The 21,932-nt window shown below is 40.7% G+C and overlaps 1 protein-coding gene across 3 annotated transcripts in view; it reads left to right on the top strand.

The window, feature by feature from the left end:
- The first annotated feature begins 4,652 nt into the window (after window positions 1–4,652).
- MYO6 (myosin VI) overlaps window positions 4,653–21,932 on the top strand; it is a 159,735-nt gene continuing 142,455 nt past the window's right edge. For all 3 annotated transcript variants that reach the window (XM_017506839.1, XM_037730814.1, XM_037730815.1), the window contains exon 1: window positions 4,653–4,900. The gene's annotated coding sequence lies outside the window, so the exon portion shown is untranslated. The remainder of the gene's footprint in view (window positions 4,901–21,932) is intronic.

Here is a 21,932-nt window from a genome sequence, read left to right as displayed (position 1 = left end):
TGGTAATGCAGTGTTTTACTTAAACCTGATGAATGTAAAAATAAGAAACAAAATGGTGTAGAGATGATACAAATGGCATAAAATGAACAAAGAAAATTAAATTATGATATATAACAATAATGAAAGAAAATTATGATAAAATATGACTTAAAGATTTTTATAACATCATTTCACAGTACTGTACATATAGCCTACTCAACTTATGACCAAATTGTGTTATGACCGGTCTGTCGGACCAATCGTGGTTGTAAGTCGAGCACTAGCTGTACAGCGGTCCCATAAGAGTATAATACCATATTTTTACTGTATTTTGTCTATGTTTAGATACACAAACACTTCCCATCATGTTATAGTTTTTTACAGTATTCGCTACAGTAATAAGCTGTACAGGTTTGTAGTCCAGAAGCAACAGGCTACACCACATGGCCCAGACATATAGTAGGTTATGCTGTCTAGGTTTGTGTACATACATTCTATAATGCTCACACGAAGACAAAATCTTCTAAAGATGAATTTCTCGGAATGTATCCCTATGGTTAAGTGCATGACTGTAGAGATATGGAATAACTTAAGATGAGTTTTGGCAACAAATAAGATGAGTTATATTCACCATGCTTAATAACAGCACATGCAATTTTTCTTCTTTACTGAGACAGGGTCTTGCTGTGTCACTGAGGCTGGAGTGCAGTGGCGCGATCAAGACTCCCTGCAGCCTAAGCTCCCCCACCCAGGCTCAAAGAATCCTCCCCCTTCAGGCTCCTTAGTAGCTAGGAATACAAGCTCAGCTAATTTTCTGTATTTTTTGGTAGAGATGGGGTTACGCCATGCTCAAACTCCTGGGCTCAAGCGATCTACCCACCTCGGCCTCCTAAAGTGCTGGGATTACAGGTATAAGTCACTGTGCCTTGCCAGTACATGCAGTTTCTTACAAGTGTCAACTCTCTTGCCGTTTGTTCATCCGTCCCATTTATTCAATACTAATACTAATGGTAGGTACTGCTTAATGAGTGACTGCCATGTGAAAGACACTCTGCCCAGCATTAGGGATGCAAAGATCAGTCCCTTACTATGACCTCGAGGAATTTTACAGTACAGTTGGAGGATACTTAGAAGTAAACTTAAGAAGCAATAGTGAAATATGTATTTGAAGAGATATGTGCAATGGGTGTTAAGTGAGAGACGGGAAAGAGCACCAAAAAGCAGCTAGGATTTGCACCAAGGGAGTGTAGGGAAAACTTATTGGAGGGAACAAATAGGCTTTGTTCTGAAGGATTAATTGGATTTGGCTTGGCAATGCTCCAATGTAATAAATAGCATAGCCTTCTGTTCTGGGACACATAAGTACTTCAGAATGGCCTGAATATAAAGGACAAGAAATAGAGAAAGGCAGTGGGTAGAAATGAGATTGGAGAGGTAAGCAGGGCTAGGACAGTGAATGTAAGTCATTCCAAAGACAGGCAGGTAACATTGTGCAAGGAAGCCTGGCTTAAGACAGATAGCTTTGTGACTTTTGGGCAGCAATGAATTGGTGACCCCATAACCAATGAAAAGGCATTAAAATTCAATTAAAAGAAAAAACATGTTCAGGCACAGTGGCTTACACCTGCAATTATGGAGCTTTGGGAGCCAAGGCAGGAGGATCACTTGGGTCCAGGAGTTCAAAATCAGCCTGGGCAATATAGAAAACCCTTGTCTCTATAAAAAACCCCAGTTTTATTTATTTATTTATTAAAAAAAATAAAATAAAATAAAATAAAATAGGCTGGGCGCGGTGGCTCAAGCCTGTAATCCCAGCACTTTGGGAGGCCGAGGCGGGTGGATCACGAGGTCAAGAGATCGAGACCATCCTGGTCAACATGGTGAAACCCCGTCTCTACTAAATATACAAAAAATTAGCTGGGCATGGTGGTGCGTGCCTGTAATCCCAGCTACTCAGGAGGCTGAGGCAGGAGAATTGCCTGAACCCAGGAGACAGAGGTTGCGGTGAGCCGAGATCGCGCCATTGCACTCCAGCCTGGGTAACATGAGTGAAACTCCGTCTCAAAAAAAAAAAATAATAAAAATAAAATAAAATAACTGCCTAGCAGTGTGGCAAGTAGCTATAGTCCTAGCTACTTCATGTGGCTGAGGTGGGAAGATTCATTGAGCACAGGAGTTTGAGGTTATACTGAATTACGATTGCACCACTGCACCCCAGCCTGGGCAATAGAGCAAGACTCTGTCTCAAAATACAAAGGGCTGGGTGTGATGGCTCACATCCGTAATCCCACCACTTTGGGAGGCCGACGCAGGCAGATCACTTGAGGTCAGGAGTTCAACACCAGCCTGGCCAACATAGCAAAACCCTGTCTCTACTAAAAATATAAAAATTAGCCAGGAGTAGTGGTGCATGCCTATAGTCCCGGCTACTTGGGAGGCTGAGTCAGAAGAATCCCTTGAACCTGGAAGGTGGATGTTGCAGTGAGCTAAACTCGAACCAGAGCACTCCATCCTGGGAGATAGAGAGAGACTTTTTCCAAAAAAAAAAAAAAAGAAGAGGAAGAAAAGAAATACCCATTATGTTAGACAAACAAAAACAGCCAATTTGTGGCTGGTGGCTAAACCAAGCAGGATCTTACAAGACGTCTTAAGTGGTTTGCATTTTAGATCAAGAGTTGGGGAGTGCCATTACAGGAATTTAAATAGTGGAGTACATAAAAGACTAACTGATGACATTGTAAAGACTGGATTAGAAGGGGACAAGACTGTGGCCTGGGAAACTGGTTAGGTGACTAAGGCAGTATGCAAGACTTGAAATGATAGTGGCCTGAAATAAGATAATGCTAGTGGCTATAAAGAGGAATTTGATAGAGAAATATTATAGAGCCCGAAGCAAAGACACTCAGTAATGGATTGAAAGTCGGGGGCAAAGGAGAGAAAAAAAGATTCCCAAAGTCATTAGCTACAAAAACATCTTTAAAATGTACTGATTTCTCCAGGTGTAGTGGCTTACACCTGTAATCCTGGCACTTTGGGAGGCCAAGATGGCAGGATCGATTGAGGCCAAGAGTTCAAGACCAGCCTGGGCAACACCGCAAGCCCTGTCTTTACCAACAACAACAAAAAAAAAATTAAGAAAATTTAAAAAAAAGTATTGATTTCTATTGGTTCGCCTAATGACGTTTAGTATTAAATCCAATATTGAGTCAGAGCAGTGAACTCAGACAGCCATCTTCATTTTCTCCTTCTTTATTTCAGTTTGCTTTGAAATTCAGTTTTATATACTTAAGACTTAACTTCTGGCAATTAGGAATTAATTTCTGAGATTGCTCTAAATTATTTCCTTTCTTTGTTTCTATTCCTCTTTCTTACTTCCCTATTTTATTCTTTTTTGAGACACAGTCTAGTCAGTCTGTCACCGCCCAGGCTGGAATGCGGTGGCGCAAACTTGGCTCACTGCAATCTCCACCTCCCGGGTTCAAGCGATTCTCCTGCCTCAGCCTCCCGAGTAGCTGGGATTACAGGCGTGCGCCACCATTCCCAGCTAATTTTTTGTATATATATATTTTAATTAAAGATGGAGTTTCACCATACTAGCCAGGCTGGTCCCAAACTCCTGACCTCGTGATCCGCCCGCCTCAGCCTCCCAAAGGGCTGGGATTACAGGCGTGAGCCACCATGCCCAGCCTCTATTTTATTCTTAATATTTTGTTTTAGTGGAATGCTAAAACATCTTATGAGACCTTAGTTTTTTTGTTTCTCTAAGAGAACCGTGAAGCCTTTAAGTATCAGAAATGTGTCTTCTCTTCGGAATCTTCTAGGATTCCAGAAGTTTCCAAGTCGCTACATATAAATGTTGCAGAAAAACGTGCAATTCTCTTTTAAGTAGGCTATCTTTTTTCCGCGGATACATTTAGCATTATAGTCCATTATCATTTCGCTGCCTTAACACAAGCTGTTTTTATCGTAAAGATGATGTGTTTTCACCATATAATTCAAATTTGCATAGGTACTTCATTTTTTAAAAGGTGACTCATAGATATGTCACATATAAAAACAGTAACATTGAAACGACTGAGAATGTAGGGGCCCTAAAAAGTAAACGCAGCGGCGAGGGTGGGAGTGGGGAGAAGCAAAGGGGTGCGAAATTCACATCTCAAGCCCTCGGTCCTGCAAAGGCCGACTGGAACCTAGTTGTGCAGGAACGTTCCTCCCTCTGCAGGGCAGCCCAGCCCAAGCCGGCCCGATCCGGAGCCGAGGGAGCCGCCACGCAGCCTCGCTGCCGCCCAGGCGCGGCCACCTGGTCCCTGGGTCCCCCGCGCGGAGCCCCGCACTCCTCGCCCCTCCCCGAACAACTTTCTCCCTGCTTGAACGGATTCTCGCTGTTGGCAGCCTGCACAGTCACAGCATCAGCCGGAGAGGACCTGCGTCGCTGGGACTGGAAACAGCTACCGCGGCGAAGGAGGCGGTTTCGCCGAGCGAGGAACAAGAACTCCCAGCTTGTCCAGGGCAGCCCCTCCCTGCGCCGCAGGGCGCCCACCCCCGCCCCAGAGGCTCGGCGCCGCGGGTGGGGAGACTCTGGGGGTACCTCGCCCTCGCTCTCCGAACGCGCGCCCCCTCCCGGCGCGCTCCCGGGGGCCGGCCGCGGCCCCGGCGCCCCCGCCCCCTCGGGCGCTCCGTAGCCGTGACGTGCACGCCGCGGTGCCGGGGACTCGGCTGGGCGCCGGCCGGCGGGCGGGGACCGACTCGGGATCTGTCCGAGCAGGAAGCTAGCCGCAGCCCGGCCGCTGTCGCCGCCCCATCCTGGTGCGCGTCCGCGTCGTCGCCCTCTTCGCTCGCCCTCATCACTTCTCACCGCGTTCTCCAGCCTGACCCGCAAGAGTACCCCCGCCGCCGCGCACCTGCCTTCACGCCCGCACCGGTGAGTGTCCCGGAGCCCCCGCTGCGGGGCGTCGGCTCCCGGGTCTCGCTGTCCCCAGCCCGGCCTTGCTCCCGGGCCGACGCGTCGGTTCACCGCCTGACGACGCGGGTGGGAGAAGCAGGTGATGGGTCGGCCCCGGCGGCGGCCGCGCGCGGTGGGGCGGGGGGTGGTTCTTGTTTCCATAGAAAGACGGTCCGTCCCCTTTCACGGGTTATCATCACCAAGGTCCCTTTATGTTTCTTCCCTGGCTCCCAGGTAGAAGCAGAGCACTCAGGTATCCAACTCGGACTTGGACACTTTGTGATAGTTTTATTTTCTCTTTTGTAAACACGCTTAAAATTCAGTGCAGGGAGAGCGCAATTTGTTCTGAGATGTGAAGATCACAGATACCATTAATAGTCTAATCATGTAGGAGACCAGATTGAGACTTTGTAAAGCTTTATTCTTTGTCTCTCAGTACCTTGAGTATGTTAATTTACAGGTATGCTACTGAACGAGAACTTTTTTCTGTTAATTTCCAAAAACTCCCTAAAACGATTAAAATGCTCAAACTCTGATATTTTAATTTTAAATAGGACATAATTTGATGGGGTTATCCCTAGAACATACGAGTTTAGAAGTATTTCTATACAGTTTCAAAAAATTCATTACACCTTACCTAGCATAAAGTGATACTGTGGAAAGATGCTTAACTCCTAATTTACGAGTATTAGTGAGAAACGAGGAGCAGTGCCCTAACTTAATAGACTAACTGTACGGGCTAAATAAGTCTCATTTTTTTTTAATGCTCTGGTGGTTTAGATACAGTCTATCTAGTCAGAATTTGAGAGTTTTAAAATTAACATTCTTTTTTTGAGACGGAGTCTCTGTCGGCTCACTGCAGCCTCCACCTCCCAGGTTCAAGTGATTCTCCTGCCTCAGCGGCTGGGATTACAGGCATGAACTACCGCCCAGCTAGTTTTTGTATTTTTAGTAGAGATTGGGTTTTGCCATGTTGGCCAGGCTGGTCTCGAACTCCTGACCTCAGGTGATCCGCCCGCTCAGCCTCCCAATGCGTTGGGATTACAGGTGTGAGCTACCGTGCCTGCCCTAAAAATTAACATTCTTCTTTATTTATTTATTATTTATTTATTTATTTCTTCTTTAAGACGGGGTTTCACCATGTTGATCAGGCTGGTCTTGAACTCCTGACCTCAGGTGATCTGCCCGCCTTGGCCTCCAAAGTGCTTGGATTACAGGCGTGAGCCACCGCGCCTGTCAAAAATTAACATTCTTAAGGTTTAGCTGAAACTTATCTTCACAACATAAAACATGAATCTTGAACTTGCACTTGTAGTGGTCATGGTACAAAGGTTGGTGGCAGAGCAGCATTTCTGTACAAATTAACTGAACTTCCTAGATGTCTTGGGTTGTGGTTTTTCAACTGGAGAATGTTTAGTGAAAAAATTACCTCTGATCCGAGTCACAGCACTTAAAAAAAAAAAAGAAAAAAAATTAACTGTGTCTTTTGCCTTTAATTGTAGAAACCGCCACAAATGTTACAAAGTAGGCTATAGTTAGAGCTTGAAACCATGCAGCTGTTCACAATGGCTCACTGACTTTTATATATCCAGCTTGTTTTGAGTATTTTTAGGCAGGAATTACATCCACATCCACGTCGGTAAACAAGTCATTGTAGTCATATGTACATTTGCCCATTACTTTTGCATTTTTTGTGTGTGACATGCTGTTTATCATTCTCCATCTTTGTAAATTGTTTTCAGAAACCATTGTAAATGGCAGTAACAGAAGTATGAGTGACATTTAAGGAAAGATCATGTTACAAACTGTATAATATATAAAACTATATATGATGTACATATATATTCTTGGTTAGTGCCCAGAAACATGAGCAAGAAAAATGTAATGAACAATTATAATATTTAATGTAAATTAATGCAATTAAATATTGTATTAAAAACAAAAGATTGTAAATCATAACCAGTAGAGCTTATCTGAAATGGATTTTTTTCCTGTTTATGTTTACGTGATCAGGTTTTAAAATAACAGTGGCCAGGAAATCTGAGAGAGGCTGAAGGCTCTTTTCTCATCCTGTTGTTGACTTTGCCTGGAGTCTGTGGTGTATCATGTAGCCCATTGTTTAGACAATTGGGCTGTATCTGGGTTCCAAAATGTAGCTTTCTTTAGAAAGTTTTTTAGAAAGTTTCAAAGATTTTGACCATGTGAGGTTTGAATAGATATAAACATCCAAACACTTAAAAAAAATTAACTGATTTTAACTTTCTGTTTGTTGATAGTTGAGGCTCCATTTTTGACATGTAAAATGTCATTTTTAAGAGGAATTTACTAACCTCTGTACAGTTTTCTTTTTTATATATTAAAATATCTAAAAATAAAATATTGAAAAATGTTATAACTTAAATAAATCTCATAGAGTTTATTTATTCCTTTTTTTTTTTTTTCCCCTGAGATAGGAGTCTTGCCCTGTCACCCAGGCTGTGTAGTGTCATGATCTCAGGTCACTGCAACCTCCACCTCCTGGGTTCAAGGGATTCTTCTGCCTCAGCCTCCCAAATAGCTGAAATTACAGGTGTCTGCCACAACACCTGGCTAATTTTTATATTATTAGTAGAAATGGGGTTTTAACCATGGTGGCCAGGCTGTTCTTGAACTCCTGAGCTCAAGCGATCTGCCCGCGTTGGCCTCCCAAATTGCTGGGATTGCAATCTGAGTTTAATTATGATACCCATAATGAGATATTTCATAATAATTTGTGAACGGGCCCTTTACTAGTATAAGATTGTTGCACATTTGTTAGTCACCTGCCATAATTGGACAGATTACAGACCGAGGGACTTGATTTGCAAAATTATTTTCTGGGCTGATGGCCTTGGCCTTTTCCAAATCACGAAGTCTAGGCTCAAAGAATTAAATGCTTGCTCCGGAGGGGCAAAGTCTGGATCCACACCTGAGTCATTTTACCATGGAGCCTCTGCTTTTTCCAACCAGAGCAGTTTTCCTTGGTTTCATTTCACTTGGTGGACTGTTTAAACCGGCAAAACTGGTATTATGTCAAAGAATGTAATTCAAGGTTTGATGAAAGCATCCAGGAGTAGATGTGATAGGCCACGAATGTAGTTCTGGAGCTAATTTAGAATCCTTTGTTTTTGTCTTCCTTCTCAAGTTGACAGCCTTGAATAATGATGCTGCTGCCTTCTCATTTCTCATATAGTTCTAGAATGTTATATGTGTTGTGCACTTGTACCTTTGATAGGTTTATAAGAACTAGAATTAGATTGTAATGTTCCTGGTTAGGATAGAACTTTAAAATTTTCCTATAATGAAAAAGATTATTGCCCATAAATGCGGTAGCTATCCTTTAAATTTTACATATTTAATTCTCTAGGGAGGGGGGACTTGTTTTCAGATGATTAAATTGTAATTTAGATACTATTAGGGCAAATCTTTTCTATGGCCTGTGGAATATCCCTTGAGCTGCAATAGACAAATGACCAAAATGAGCACATAAAACCCATTTTTTTTGTAACACACTAGGAAACATGCATTTCAGCAGTAGGATATAGCTGAGTAAATGAGAAGAAAGGTAGGAATGCTGAGTTGGGTAGCTACCTTTACCAGGTTTTTCTTTATTTGCTTTGAACTATTAGGAATTTTCCATCTCAGGGATATTCATATTCAACCATAAATACAAAGCCACCACCTAATATAAATTAGTAATAGATGATCTGTGACACACACATCAAGAACTAGAGTTAAATAAGCCGAGTTCTCTTTTTGAGGTGGGGTGTGTGTGTGTGTGTGTGTGTGTGTGTGTGTCTATACACATTTTTTTTTTTTTTTTTTTTTGAGACAGGTTCTCTTTCTGTCACCCAGGCTGGAGTGCAGTGGCATGATCTCAGCTCACTGCAACCTCCGCCTCCCAGGCTTGAGTGATCCTCCCATCTCAGCCTCCCGAATAGCTGGGACTACAGGTGTATGCCACCATGCCTGGCTAACTTTTTTGTGTTTTTGGTAGATTTGGGTTTTGCCATGTTGCCCAGGCTTTTCTTAAACTCCTGAGCTCAGATGATCTCTGCTGCCCTCGGCTCCCAAAGTGCTGGGATTACAGGCATGAGCCACTGTGCCTGGCTGTCATGTTATGTCCAGAGGAACCAGGATCTTTTGTATTTAAAATGGTTTTGAAGTTGTTTGACAAATTTGAGTGGACTGGAATCTTAAAATATTTTGCGATATCTTTCTAGTTACTGTTTTCAAAAATTAGCTTATTTTTCTGATTGATTAGTATAAGAATGACGTAATGGTTGGAGAAATGACCATAAGTCCACCAAAAGGTTTCCCTGTGAGTACTGAAGGATAGGAAGTAAAACCTAAAGAATAAATCTGGCATCTTTAGAAATCTTGCTGGTGCTAAAGAGAGAGGAAATAATTTTTTAAATAGAAGGTATGTCTCAAGTGAAACCAAAACACCAAAGCACATTCCTTCAGTGTATATTCACATAGGGTAAATATCATGCTGAGTAATGTGCACAAAGGAAACTCCTGACAAAAACACAGGCGTCTTTTGCATATGTTAGGTCATTTGTTATTTTATTTGAAAATAACCTGGCTAGGAGTGCTGGCTCACACCTGTAATCCCAGCACTTTGGAAGGCCAAGATGGGCAGATCACCTGAGGTCAGGAGTTTGAGACCAGCTTGAGGCAACATGGTGAAACCCCATCTCTACTAAAAGTACAAAAAGTAGTTGGGCCTGGTGGTAGGTGCCTGTAATCCCAGCTACTCAGGAGGCTAAGGCAGGAGAGTAGCTTGAACCTGGGAGGTAGAGGTTGCAGTGAGCTGAGATTGTGCCACTGCACTCCAGCCTGGGCGGTTGAGTGAGACTCTGTCTCAAAAAAAATAAAAAAAAATAAAAAAATAAAGTAACCCACTGACTAACCTTTACAAGGTAATATATTTTGTGTGGCAGAATTTTTTGGCTTCTGATATATGTGGATGATCATCCTTTTCAACAAATAAGATGAGGGCCCGCTGTGTTTTAGTTATTACAAGTGTGAACTGATTCCTTCCTGTTCTGGCATATCTTTGGATCCAGGAAATAGAAAGTGTTGCAGAGAGATGAAAAGATAAATGGAAGCCATCCATTTAAATCCAAAAATGTATGTATCAAAAGCTAGTAACTTATATTTGTATGGCATTTTATTGCTTTAAAATAATTTTATATACATTTGGTCCTTAAAAGAACTTGATGAAGTAGGTTTAGTAAATTTATTCCTTTTCTACAGGTGAGGAAATGGAGACTCAAAAAATTAAAAATACAGGCTGCGTGTGGTGACTCATGCTGGTAATCCCAGCACTTTGGGAGGCTGAGGTGGGAGGATCACTTTGGCCCGGGAGTTTGAGAATAGCCTGGGCAACATGGTGAAACCCTTACCTGAAAAATATTATACAAAAATTAGCTGGATGTGGTGGTGGATGCCTATAGTCCCAGCTATGTGGGAGGCTGAGGTGGGAGGATCTCCTGAGCCCAAGAGGTCAAGACTGCAGTGCGCTGTGATTGTACCACTGCACTCCAGTCTAGGTAACAGAACAAGATCCCATCTCTAAATAAATAAATAACTTAAAATTAAGTAACTTGTTTGAGGTCAGTGTTGCTACTTAGAAGCATCATTGAGAATGGAACCTCTCTCTGTGTAGTCCCAAAGTAATAAGTTTTCCCTTTTTCCCCCATTGCTTATGTATTTAACTTCACCTTATGGGTTCAAGTCAAGTGGTTCAGAAAGTTCTGAAAAATTAGGGTCACTAAAGTGATGATTGTTAAATTGTTACAGTTTTTTTTTTTTTTTTTGAGACGGAGTTTCGCTCTTGTTACCCAGGCTGGAGTGCAATGGCGCGATCTCGGCTCACCGCAACCTCCGCCTCCTGGGTTCAGGCAATTCTCCTGCCCCAGCCTCCTGAGTCGCTGGGATTACAGGCACGCGCCACCATGCCCAGCTAATTTTTTGTATTTTTAGTAGAGACGGGGTTTCACCATGTTGACCAGGATGGTCTCGATCTCTTGACCTCGTGATCCACCCGCCTCGGCCTCCCACAGTGCTGGGATTACAGGTTTGAGCCACTGCGCCCGGCCACAGTTTTATTTTTTAATGGAAGGTAGAAGATGAGTATGATGCATCATTATAGAACTACTTTAAAATTTTTAGTAGATTAATGGACTGAAGTTGGTAATTAGCTTTTCTAGTTGGAGAATTTTTAAAGAAAGTCAATTAAAAAAAGGAAGGAGAAAAATGTTCTGGGGGAATTTTGAAAATAACTTTTATTACTTTGTGCATTGGTAGTGATCTGATAGTTACAACTGTCTTTGTAAAGACTCACTAAAGAGCTGTGTGTGTTTCTGTGTTGGTTCCTTTGAGTCTTCATTTATTAAAAACATATTTGAGTGTCTACCATGGACCAGGCACTATTCTAAGTTGTAGGGATACAGTCATTAAGACCAAGCCCCTGTAATGACATTTTGTTATTGTTTTGAATTAAGTTAATTATAGACTCTTCATACTAGGATGTAATCAGGGTGACCCTAAAGTTGAGAAATAGTTGTCAAAGTGGTGCAATTTCAGGGCTAATGAATGAATGACTTATTTGATCTGGAATATTCTACTCCTGACCTTCTGTCTGTTGAAGACTCCCAGACTATTGGGTTATGGCACTGTTGCCGGCCTGCTTTGATAAATATAAGTATGTTCCATCATTTGTCACACTTTCAGCAAAGAAGACTGAGAGAAAATAAATGGAAACTAGAGTTGGACATGGTGATGCATGCCTGTAGTCCCAGCTACTCAGGAGACTGAGGCAGGAGGAATGGTTGAGTCCAAGTGTTCGAGGCCAGCCTAGGCAACATAGCCAGATTTTGACTCAAAAAAACAAGCAAAAAATAAGTGGGAGTAGGACTGATATGTTGGTGTTGTAAGAGAAGAGGCTGGCAAAGTATAGTTTTAACAGCAGCTATTTTTTTTTTTTTTTTTCTGAGACGGAGTGCCACTCTGATACCCAGGCTGGAGTGCAGTGGCATGATCTTGGCTCACTGCAACCTCCGCCTCCCGGGTTCAAGTGATTCTCCTGCCTCAATCTTTTGAGTAGCTGGGATTACAGGTGGGTACTACCACACCTGGCTAATTTTTGTATTTTTAATAGAGATGAGGTCTCACTGTGTTGGCCAGGCTAGTCTCAGACTCCTGACTTCAGGTGATCTGCCCACCTTGGCCTCCCAAAGTGCTGGGATTACAGGCATGAGCACTGTGCCTGGCCAATAGCAGCTATTGTTTATTGAGCTTTTGCTATTATGTCAAGTATTATGTCAACTAAGTACTTTTGTATATATATTGGCTCAATCACTGTGTCACCTCAGTGGTCTTACTGTTATGCCCTTCATTTTACAGATTAGGAAACAAGGGCAGAGATGTTAAATTTGCTCAAGCTCATTTGGTGGTGCTGGAATTTGGACCTCTCCTAGTACTAGGCATGTAGTAGATACCAATGTGGAAAGAGTGCTTATGCATATATGTATGCATATATATATGCACACACACACACATATACGCATATATATATATGTAGACAGACTTGTGATGTTCTACAAGGATGTGTGACACATCATGGAGGCGGGAGAACTTGCTGAGGGAGTGATGGGTGTGGGGAGTCAGGATAGCTTGTTGGGTGAGGGGTGGGAATTGGGGTTGCAGGGAGATGGGAGGGTGTTACTTGCCTAACAACATGGTCCTCAGGCTTAATTCTCTGACAGCCCTGTGGCTCCAGAGTTGCATTTAAGCATAGCAGTGCTTTCTTGTCCGGCTCCTGGGTAAGAGAATAGGCAGACCTGAGGCAGTCCTGGTTTTGGTCAAATTACTGAATTTCTCTGGGCTTCAGTTTTCTCATCTATAAAATGGAAATAACAATATTACCTACCTGGTGTCGTTCTTGTGAGGATTGAATTAGATAATAATACATGTAAAACACAGATCACACTGGCTAGCACATAGTTTACATTCATTATTGTTGTTACTATGTTGGGGTTTTTTTTTTTTTTTGGCCGTGTTTAATGTGGATTATCCAAAAGCAAAAAAAAGCAATATATTAGTGATTTGGTTGGAATCTTGAAGTTGGCCTTTTTTTTTCTTTTTTTTTTTGAAATGGAGTCTCACTCTGTTACCCAGGCTGAAGTGCAATGGCTTGATCTCGGCTTACCACAACCTCCGCCTCCTAGGTTAAAGCGATTCTCCTGCCTCAGCTTTCTGAGTAGCTGGGACTACAGGCGTGTGCCACCATGCTAAGCTAATTTTTGTGTTTTTAGTACATACAGGATCTTACTGTGTTAGCCAGAACTCCAGACCTTGTGATCTACCCCCTTCGGCCTCCCCAGGTGCTGGGACTACAGGTGTGAGCCCTGTGTTTGTCCAAAGTTGCCCATTTTTCAGTAGTTCTGAAATTGGGTGTGCCAGAATTACCTGGGGAACTAGTAAAAAGTATGGGTGGGGCCTGAGCATTAGCATTTAACAAACTTCCTTTTTTGATTTACCTGCAAACTGGAATTAGAGAACTACTGTCTTAAAGTTTTTCATCTTACAGTTACGGAGGGCTTCAACAAGAATAAAGACAATTTGCTTAGGTTAACCAGGCATTGTGTGGTGCAGGGAAGTGAAATACGTTACCAGAATCTCTTTATTGATTTTTTTTTTTTTAAAAGAGCTTATTTGGGGCTTATAGCGTTTATATGGAGAAGAAAATGCAGTGCTAAGTTTCACACCTAAATTCAATTGTAATGACTGTTTCAACTTTTTCACTAGCTTTATTTGAAGGTGATTAGCTAATATTAAAGATCGTTAATTTTTAACAATTATGCAAATAGCAAAAATGTATACATAGGTGTTTGCATAGATTTGTTTTTTTTTTTTTTTTTTAGATGGAGTCTCAATCTGTTGCCTGCTAGAGGACAGTGGCGTGATCTTGGCTCACTGCAACCTGTGCCTCCCAGGTCCAAGTGATTCTCATGCCTCAGCCTCCTGAGTAGTTGGGATTATAGATATGCATTAACATGCCTGGCCAATTTTTGTAATTTTAGTGGATACGGGGTTTCATCGTGTTGGCCAAGCTGGTCTCGAACTCCTGACCTTAGGTCATCCACCCCCACCTCAGCCTCCCAAAGTGCTGTGATTACAGGCGTGAGTCACAGGGCCTGTTTCTATGGACTTTAAAAATTTAGATTTCTTTAGCTAATGTACTGATCAGACTTGGTATTTAGTCATATCAGGCAAAGTCCCAAAAGGAAAGAGATTTTACCCTTGATGGTTCACATGAAGAGGCTATTTGCAGAGGTTAGAGAACAAACAAGCATGGTAAAACACTCAGGGACTAGCAGCAGCAAGAAACTCTTAATTCTCCAGAGATTACCAGAGCAGAAAGCTGGCTTTGTGGAAGAGGGCTTGAGGGAGCTGTGGTTTTGAAGCAGGAGGGGCGTGAAGGAAGGTTCCCTGACCTCTCCTCGCTCTTCCTCTGAGTCTCCACCAGTGACTTAACATTACTAGAACCCAGCTGGGGAGCCCAAGTGATGCTTATTTGTTGTTTGTTTGTTTTTATTTTTATTTTTATTTCAAGCTCGTTCTCCCAGTGCAATAGCAGAGCAGAGAAAGAATTGAGGACATGAGGGAGCAAATGGAGAATAACTAGGACATTATTTAGAATCTTTGGGGATTTGTAGCATTTCCTTTGTACATTATAAAATAAATTGTAGCATTGTTATGCATCTGCAAAATGCTTGGGACTAATTATTTTATACATGTTTTCAGAAAATGGTTTATTCAGTTTCTCATTTAACTGAACAATTACTTTAGGAATTTTTGATGATCCATATAACCCAACAAGAAGCATAATCTAGGTCTGTTAACGCAAAGCATTTTTGTTAATATATTGTTACACCTTGCTGAGGTTTTCTGAAATTTTCTTCATTAGGCAGTCTTGGTTTAATGGAATACATGTTTCTTTCATTAAAAATGTTGTAATGACTAAATTAAAAATATTTTGGCAATAAGTCTTTTGCTTTTTGGAATTTAAACTTTGTATTCACCTGGAATTTTTTTTGACAACCAGAACACTAGACCATAGCGTTGATATAGTAACAGTTAGTGGAAGCAAGACTGTTGGGAAATAGTTGTTCTTCCTCCCCAAGTCCTTTTGAGGACACATTAAATTTTTGTATAAATCTGTTGCAATTTGCTGCTATCTTGCAGCTGCTGATATTTTGCTAATGCCAATTTTACCTAATCTTAATTCTGGCAAAAAGTGTGTGCTCTTTATATTTTGGATAGATTCCTTAGGGTTACTAAAGAAAGGGATTTCTCTTCTTAAAGAGATGGTATGAAGGATGCTAGTATATAAGTAATACTCCCCCCAAAACAATTAGATTATGGTTTATATTTTCTTTATTCTCTTGAGGAATCCAGGGAAAAAGAAGTACAATATCTTACTCAGATTAAGAAGCAGCTAGAGAAGGTCTTGTTCATGACCTCCAGAAAAGGGGGAACCATACTGCCCGGAGTTGAGCAAATTAATAAACATCTGGCTGTGAGAATTTAGCATACAAATAAAGGATACCTCTGGATATAAATGTTTTAACTGAGTTAAAAAAACAAACAAATATGTTTCCCAGCTTGTCTTTTTTAAAGAGTATGGTGAAAATGAGAAACAGGTTTGGAATCAACTGAGTAACACCTGTGCTTGGAAACCAACCATTAAGATATTTTCTCTGTAAGTGGGCTTTTTTTCTGTTTTGTTTTTAAGGGGTGATTTTAAACTTTTGTGGGATCTTCTAAAAACATATTGTTTATTTTGATTTGACACTGATGGAATTAGAATCCCACAGGATATATTTGAGGCTCTTAGTTTTTCCATGTTGTATTCTTTGAATTTCCTTGATTTGAGGATTGAGTTATTCCAGAGAGAACTTTTCTCTTCTTCCTTGTTATTGTTTTTCTAAAATTAGATGAACCAGCTGTGTTTTGGTTTGTGGGCATGATTTGCTGTCCGTTATCCTTTTGGTCTTAGTGTCTGGGGGAAGAACAAAAAACCTGTATGTGTTTTGAAGAGGAATGTATTAGTTTCTCTGCTTTTCTTGTTCATCATGGTTGATCTTGAAGATTAGGAGAACAAACAAAATACTTTATGAATCTATTCTTTTGCTTGATATTTCAAACAAAACCATGTCTTGTATTGGCAACTGAGATGATGAAGAAAACAGATGTATGTGAAGTGAAAAACTGGTCATCATGTATTCAGATGTCTAATTGAAGACATTTATGTTAAAGAAAGATTTTTCTTTCAGGTGTGGGAGGAGGGAAAAGAAGGATGGAAACTGAATGAGTTTGATCATATGAGCAGCTGTCACTATAGATGTTTTAGCAACTAGAAAATATTTATTTCAATCAGAATTTAATTTTATATTTTAACTAATAATCTGTTTTTTTTGTTTTTGGAAAGCGAGGATAAGTTAGGAATTTATAAACCAATTTGGTGATTTTAGTAAGTCAGTAGTAAAAGTGGAGATAGCCTGGTGGCTGCGTACAATGATGCAAATATGTTAGAAAATGGGCTGTTAGACACATTTTTTTCCTTTTTGCCAGATGTGCAACTGTTTACAGAGGGGTATGATTTATTTAAGGCGTGTTTCTGGAACTGGCTCAGAGTGTCGTGGACTTTGGTCCTGTTTTCTAGGATTCTGCCGTTTGGTATATAACACTGATATAGATTAGTATTTTCAGAACATATGGACAACTGAGTAGGCTGGCATGATTGAACAGTGAAAGATTTATGTCAGATGGGTTACGGTGGCATTATATTGTAATGATGGATTGAATGAGTGATCTAAAATCATCCTAGCACAGCATAATTATAACAATTCTTGAAGGCCAATTATATGCCATCACTTTGAGTGTTTTGCAGTTATTTTTTCATTTAATTGTCACATTGAGTCTATGAGGTTACTATTCCTATGCCATTTTATAGCTGAGAGAGCTGAGGTCTAAGTAGTTTTCGAAGGTGATAGAAGTAGTGAGGAGTAGAGTCAAAAGATGTTTTCAGGTGGTCTGGCTCCAGAGTCTTTGCTCCATTTGGAATTCTAAGTTCGCTTTTTCTGTGTGCTCTTTTAAACACCTAGAGCTTTGAAAATCCCTGAAGGGTTAATCTGTTCTGTTTTTATCTCCCTCCACATATAATAGTAAAATGGTGACATTCATGCATCTGTGGCCCACTTTCAAGTCCAGGGGAGACAGGTCTTCTATGATACTCACTTTCTTGAGCCAGACTCACCCTCGGATTTCCGTTCTACACAGGGCTTCAGCCTCCCCTGCCAGCAGATGAGAGAGAGGAGACCTCCTGGATCCAAATCTAAGCCATTCCTTACAGCTCTTGTTTTTTAAGCCTCTTAACAACTACCTGTTTTAGTTTTATACCTGTTATAATTACACAGTTTTTGCACGTACTTTAAGCAAATGTATTTCTGTTAAGTTTTGTGTAAATTAAATAATGAATTGTAATTTAAATTTCTTTTTATAGAGCTGGGGGGGGGGTCTTACTATGTTGCCCAGGCAGGTCTTGAACTCTTGGCCTCAAGCAATCCTCCTGCCTTGGCCTCCCAAAATGCTGGGATTGTAGGCATGAGCCACTGCATCTGACCTATAATTTTTTATTATTCTGGGAAAGCTTCCTATTTAAAGTATCCCAGTGGTAATTTCTTTTGTAAAGAGAAGAATCTTTATATAAAATAAATGATTATTTGCTAGATTATATTAATAAAATATGGATTTTCACATATTACTTTTGCATAGACATAGTTTCAGCTAAATACATATTTGATATAAACATGCCAAAATGAAATTTGATCTTTTATTGTGCTTCATATTACTAATAAAAAAGGATTGAATAAGTTTTTTTTCCTTGAATAAATGTCATTTGTTGAGTTTGCATTAAAATGTACCTTTGTGGGCTTACCTATAGTAAGAATAATATTCTTTTAGGCAGTAGGTTGAGATTCAATATGTAGCACAATAATATATTGTTTTGTTATAAAATTAGGATGCTAGAGTTCTGCTTAAGTGCTAAAATCAGTATTTTGTGATTCTGAAATAAATTCTCTGAAAATCACGTAAGTTTTAATGAAATAACTTTAAAACTGTTGTAGTTGAAAGACAAAATACTCTTTGGAAAAAATATTTTTCTGTAACCCTGGGTAAAATACTTATTTCCTGTAGTTAATATAATGCTAATGAGGTCTTGACCCTAGACTCACTCTAATTTGTGCTCTCTCCCTAAACACTCAACAGTGACTACTCTGTAACCTAATTAATAGATCCAGTGGCCTCATTTAGAGCATTATTCTTTTCCAGTCTCTTCAGTTATTTCCTTTTTGTTTGTTTTTTAGAAATAGAGTCTCACTCTCAGCCAGGCTGGGCTGCATTCGTAACATCATAGATCATGGCAGCCTTGAACTCCTGGGCTCAAGTGATCCTCCTACCTCAGCTTCCCAGAGTGCTGTGATTATGGATGTGGGCCACCATGCCTGGTCTCTAAACTCTCATTGTGTGACTCAGAATTTTTTGTGACCTCATCTCGCCCCACTTTTTCACTATAGCGCTCCTCACACCTCTGCCATTCTCCTTCAGTCTAGCCCCGTTGGCCTCTCCGCCAAACATATTACCATTCTTTTTTCTCTTTACTCTCGTTCAGACAAACCCTTTGTCTGGAATGCACTTTTATTTAGTCATTGTTATCCATTTTTCAGTACCTGCTTGAATTAAACCTTTGAAAGTAGCCATCCCAAATTTAGTATTTGGAATTATACTGGTATTATTATGTACATCAAAGGTTACAGGATGTATATGTATCTTCCTTCATTCTTGCCTACTCTAGATGGTGAATGACTAGAGGATATAAACTGGCTAGCAAGAGGCTTTGTAAGGTTTTGTTTGATCAGTGGATCTCAGGTCTCAGAACTCTTTTTACATACTTAAAAATTACTGAAGACTGCATAAAGATTTTATTTATGTGGGTTATATCTATTGATATTTTCACTGTACAGGTATTGATCGACTTAGGACCTATGCAACTTATGACCATTCAACTTTACGACCACAATCGCTAGCCACGACTGCTCCGCGTCTGGCAGCACAAACGTTGCCCAGCTGGGTGTACGACAGTGCGGACCAGCTTCCGGCAGCACTACCATCTCCGCGTGCATATAGCCTACTCAACTTACGACCAAATCGTGTTACGACCGGTCAGTCGGAACCAATCGTGGTCGTAAGTTGAGCACTAGCTGTATTAGAAATTTAAAAATTATTTGATCCGGGCCAGGCACTTCGGGAGGCTAAGGCAGGCAGGTCATTTGAGGCCAGGAGTTCAAGATCAGCATGATAAAACCCTGTCTCTACTAAAAATAGCAGATCTTCCAAATTTAGGTAATATTAAAAATTATATTCTTAGTGTAAGCTTCTCTGTTGGAAAGCTTTTATAGCCGTGGTGGCAGATATAAGGTCTACTTTTGTACTTTTCACTTGAAGGCTCAAATTTTATCATTGTGGCTTTAAGTACAGTGACTCTGGTATGTTTTGGTGGCACTGCCTTGTTACTAGCTAAAGCTCTAGAAGTTTTACCCATCATTGCTTCTGCATCCTTTTTGCAAATGAAACCACAGTAAAAAAGGCAAATGTCTCAGTATTATTATGAAAATAATTGTGGCCTTTTTTATTCTCTGAAAGGGTCCATTGGCCACACATAGGAAGAACTGCTGGTCTGAATAATTGTCTTCCTGAGTTGTGAATGTGTTTCATGAATACTAGATAGGTAGGAACCTAGAATGTTAAAATTGAACATTACCCTAGAGTTAATTTAATTCCAGTTCCTTACAAGAACTTGAGGAAACTGGTTTAAAGGGCTTAAGAGACTTGAAGATCATGTAGTTAGCCACTGGCAGAACTGAAAGATAATTCATAAAGCTCTTAGTTTAGAGTTCATTTTTTGTGTCAGTATTGTGCAGTTAAAAAAAATTTAGAGGTAATTTTACACATAAGGCTATGACTAAAAAATTAAGCTGTTTTTTTTTTTTTGTTTTTTGAGACAGAGTCTTGCTCTGTCACCCAGGCTGGAGTGCAGTGGCGCGATCTCGGCTCACTGCAACCTTCCCCTCCTGGGTTCAAGCAATTCTTGAGCCTCAGCCTCCTGAGTAGCTGGGACTACAGGTGTGCGCAATCATGCCCGACTAATTTTTGTGTTTTTTGTAGAGATGTGGTTTTACCATGTTGTCCAGGCTGGTCTCGAACTCCTGGCCTCAGGTGATTTGCCTGCCTCAGCCTCCCGAAGTGTTGGGATTACAGGCATGAGCCACTGCATCCGGCCCAAAATAAATGTTTCTTTTTGTGCTACAATATAATGCAATTCTGTAGGGAAGAGATTTCTGAACTCTCTTACTCAGTGCTCTAAAATAAGCTTTCATGTATTTTTTTTTTTTACCTCTTAAAAAAATAACCAGAAGTGATGGCACGTGTATCTAGTCCCACCTACTTAGGAGGCTGAGGTGGGATAATCGATTGAACTCAGGATTTTGAGGCTGCAGTGAACTGTGTCACACCACTGCACTGGGCGATAGAGCAAGAACTTAAAAAAAAAAAAAGAAAAGGCTAGGCCTAGTGTCTGTAATCCAACACTTGGGGAGGCTGAGATGGGAATATCGTTTGAGCCCAGGAGTTTAAGACCAATCTGGACAACGTAGCAAAACCTCCTCTCTACGAAAAATAAAAAAAAGTTAGCTGGGTGTGGTGGCATGTGCTTGTGGTCCCAGCTATTCTAGAGTGTGAAGTGGGAGGATTGCCTGAGCCTGGGAGGTCGAGATGGCAGTGAGCTATAATCGCACCACTGAACTCCAGCCTGGGTAACAAAGTGAGAAACTGTTTCAAGAAAAGAAAAAAACAGGCTAGGGATGGTGGCTCATACCTCTCGTCCCAGCACTTTGGGAGGCTGAGGCAGGCGGATCACTTGAGGCTAGGAGTTGGAGACAAGCCTGGCCAACATGGCGAAACCCCATCTCTACTAAAAATACAAAAGTTAGCTGGACAGGGGTGGCAGGTGCCTGTAATCCCAGCTACTTGGGAGTCTGAGGCAGGAGAATTGCTTGAACTCGGGAGGTGGAGGTTGTAGTAAGCGAATATTGTGCCACTGCACTCCAGCCTGTGTGAAAAGAGCTATACTCTCTCTCAAAAACAAAACAAAACAAAACAAAACAACTCGTAGACAGTATAACCTATACATACGTGTGTGGGTGTGTATTTTATATATATATGTACAGATATGTACATTTAAAAATGCAGTATTCTAACATAAAGAAAAGTTATTAACTTATTAATTAATTACAATAATTACATTACATATATTATTTGTTTCAGTTTCCGAAGATGCAGGCACTCCTCTACTACGAGGCAGAATAAAGTAATCAGATGCTACCAACATCTACATGTAGAATAACCATGAATGAGGCAGCTGTAAATTAGACTAATAAATGTGTGTTGTAATTGGTGACTCAAATACCTTCATTAGCATTGCTCTATAATGTGATTTTTCCAGCATGATATACACCTTTTGGTAAAGCTCCAAATAAAGGACAGACTTCTTTCAATGTATGTGTTATTGTATGTGTTTTAGTCAGTGAATGTTAAAGCAATGCAAAAATGTTTTAAATATATGTATACATATATTTGATTAGATTCTGGGCTCACCTGTGTTTTCCTCTGAATTTGCTGTTCATTTTACCTTCTACACATCATTAATGGCATCACAATAATTTGAAAATTTTGAATAAAAAGTAAAATGTGGGCCGGGCGCGGTGGCTCAAGCCTGTAATCCCAGCACTTTGGGAGGCCGAGGCGGGTGGATCACGAGGTCAAGAGATCGAGACCATCCTGGTCAACATGGTGAAACCCT

The sequence above is a fragment of the Cebus imitator genome, unplaced genomic scaffold, assembly GCF_001604975.1.
Source record: "Cebus imitator isolate Cc_AM_T3 unplaced genomic scaffold, Cebus_imitator-1.0 Scaffold363, whole genome shotgun sequence".
NCBI lineage: Eukaryota > Metazoa > Chordata > Mammalia > Primates > Cebidae > Cebus > Cebus imitator.
Note: the sequence above shows the minus strand (reverse complement) of the source record. Positions and strands in the feature narration are given on the sequence as shown.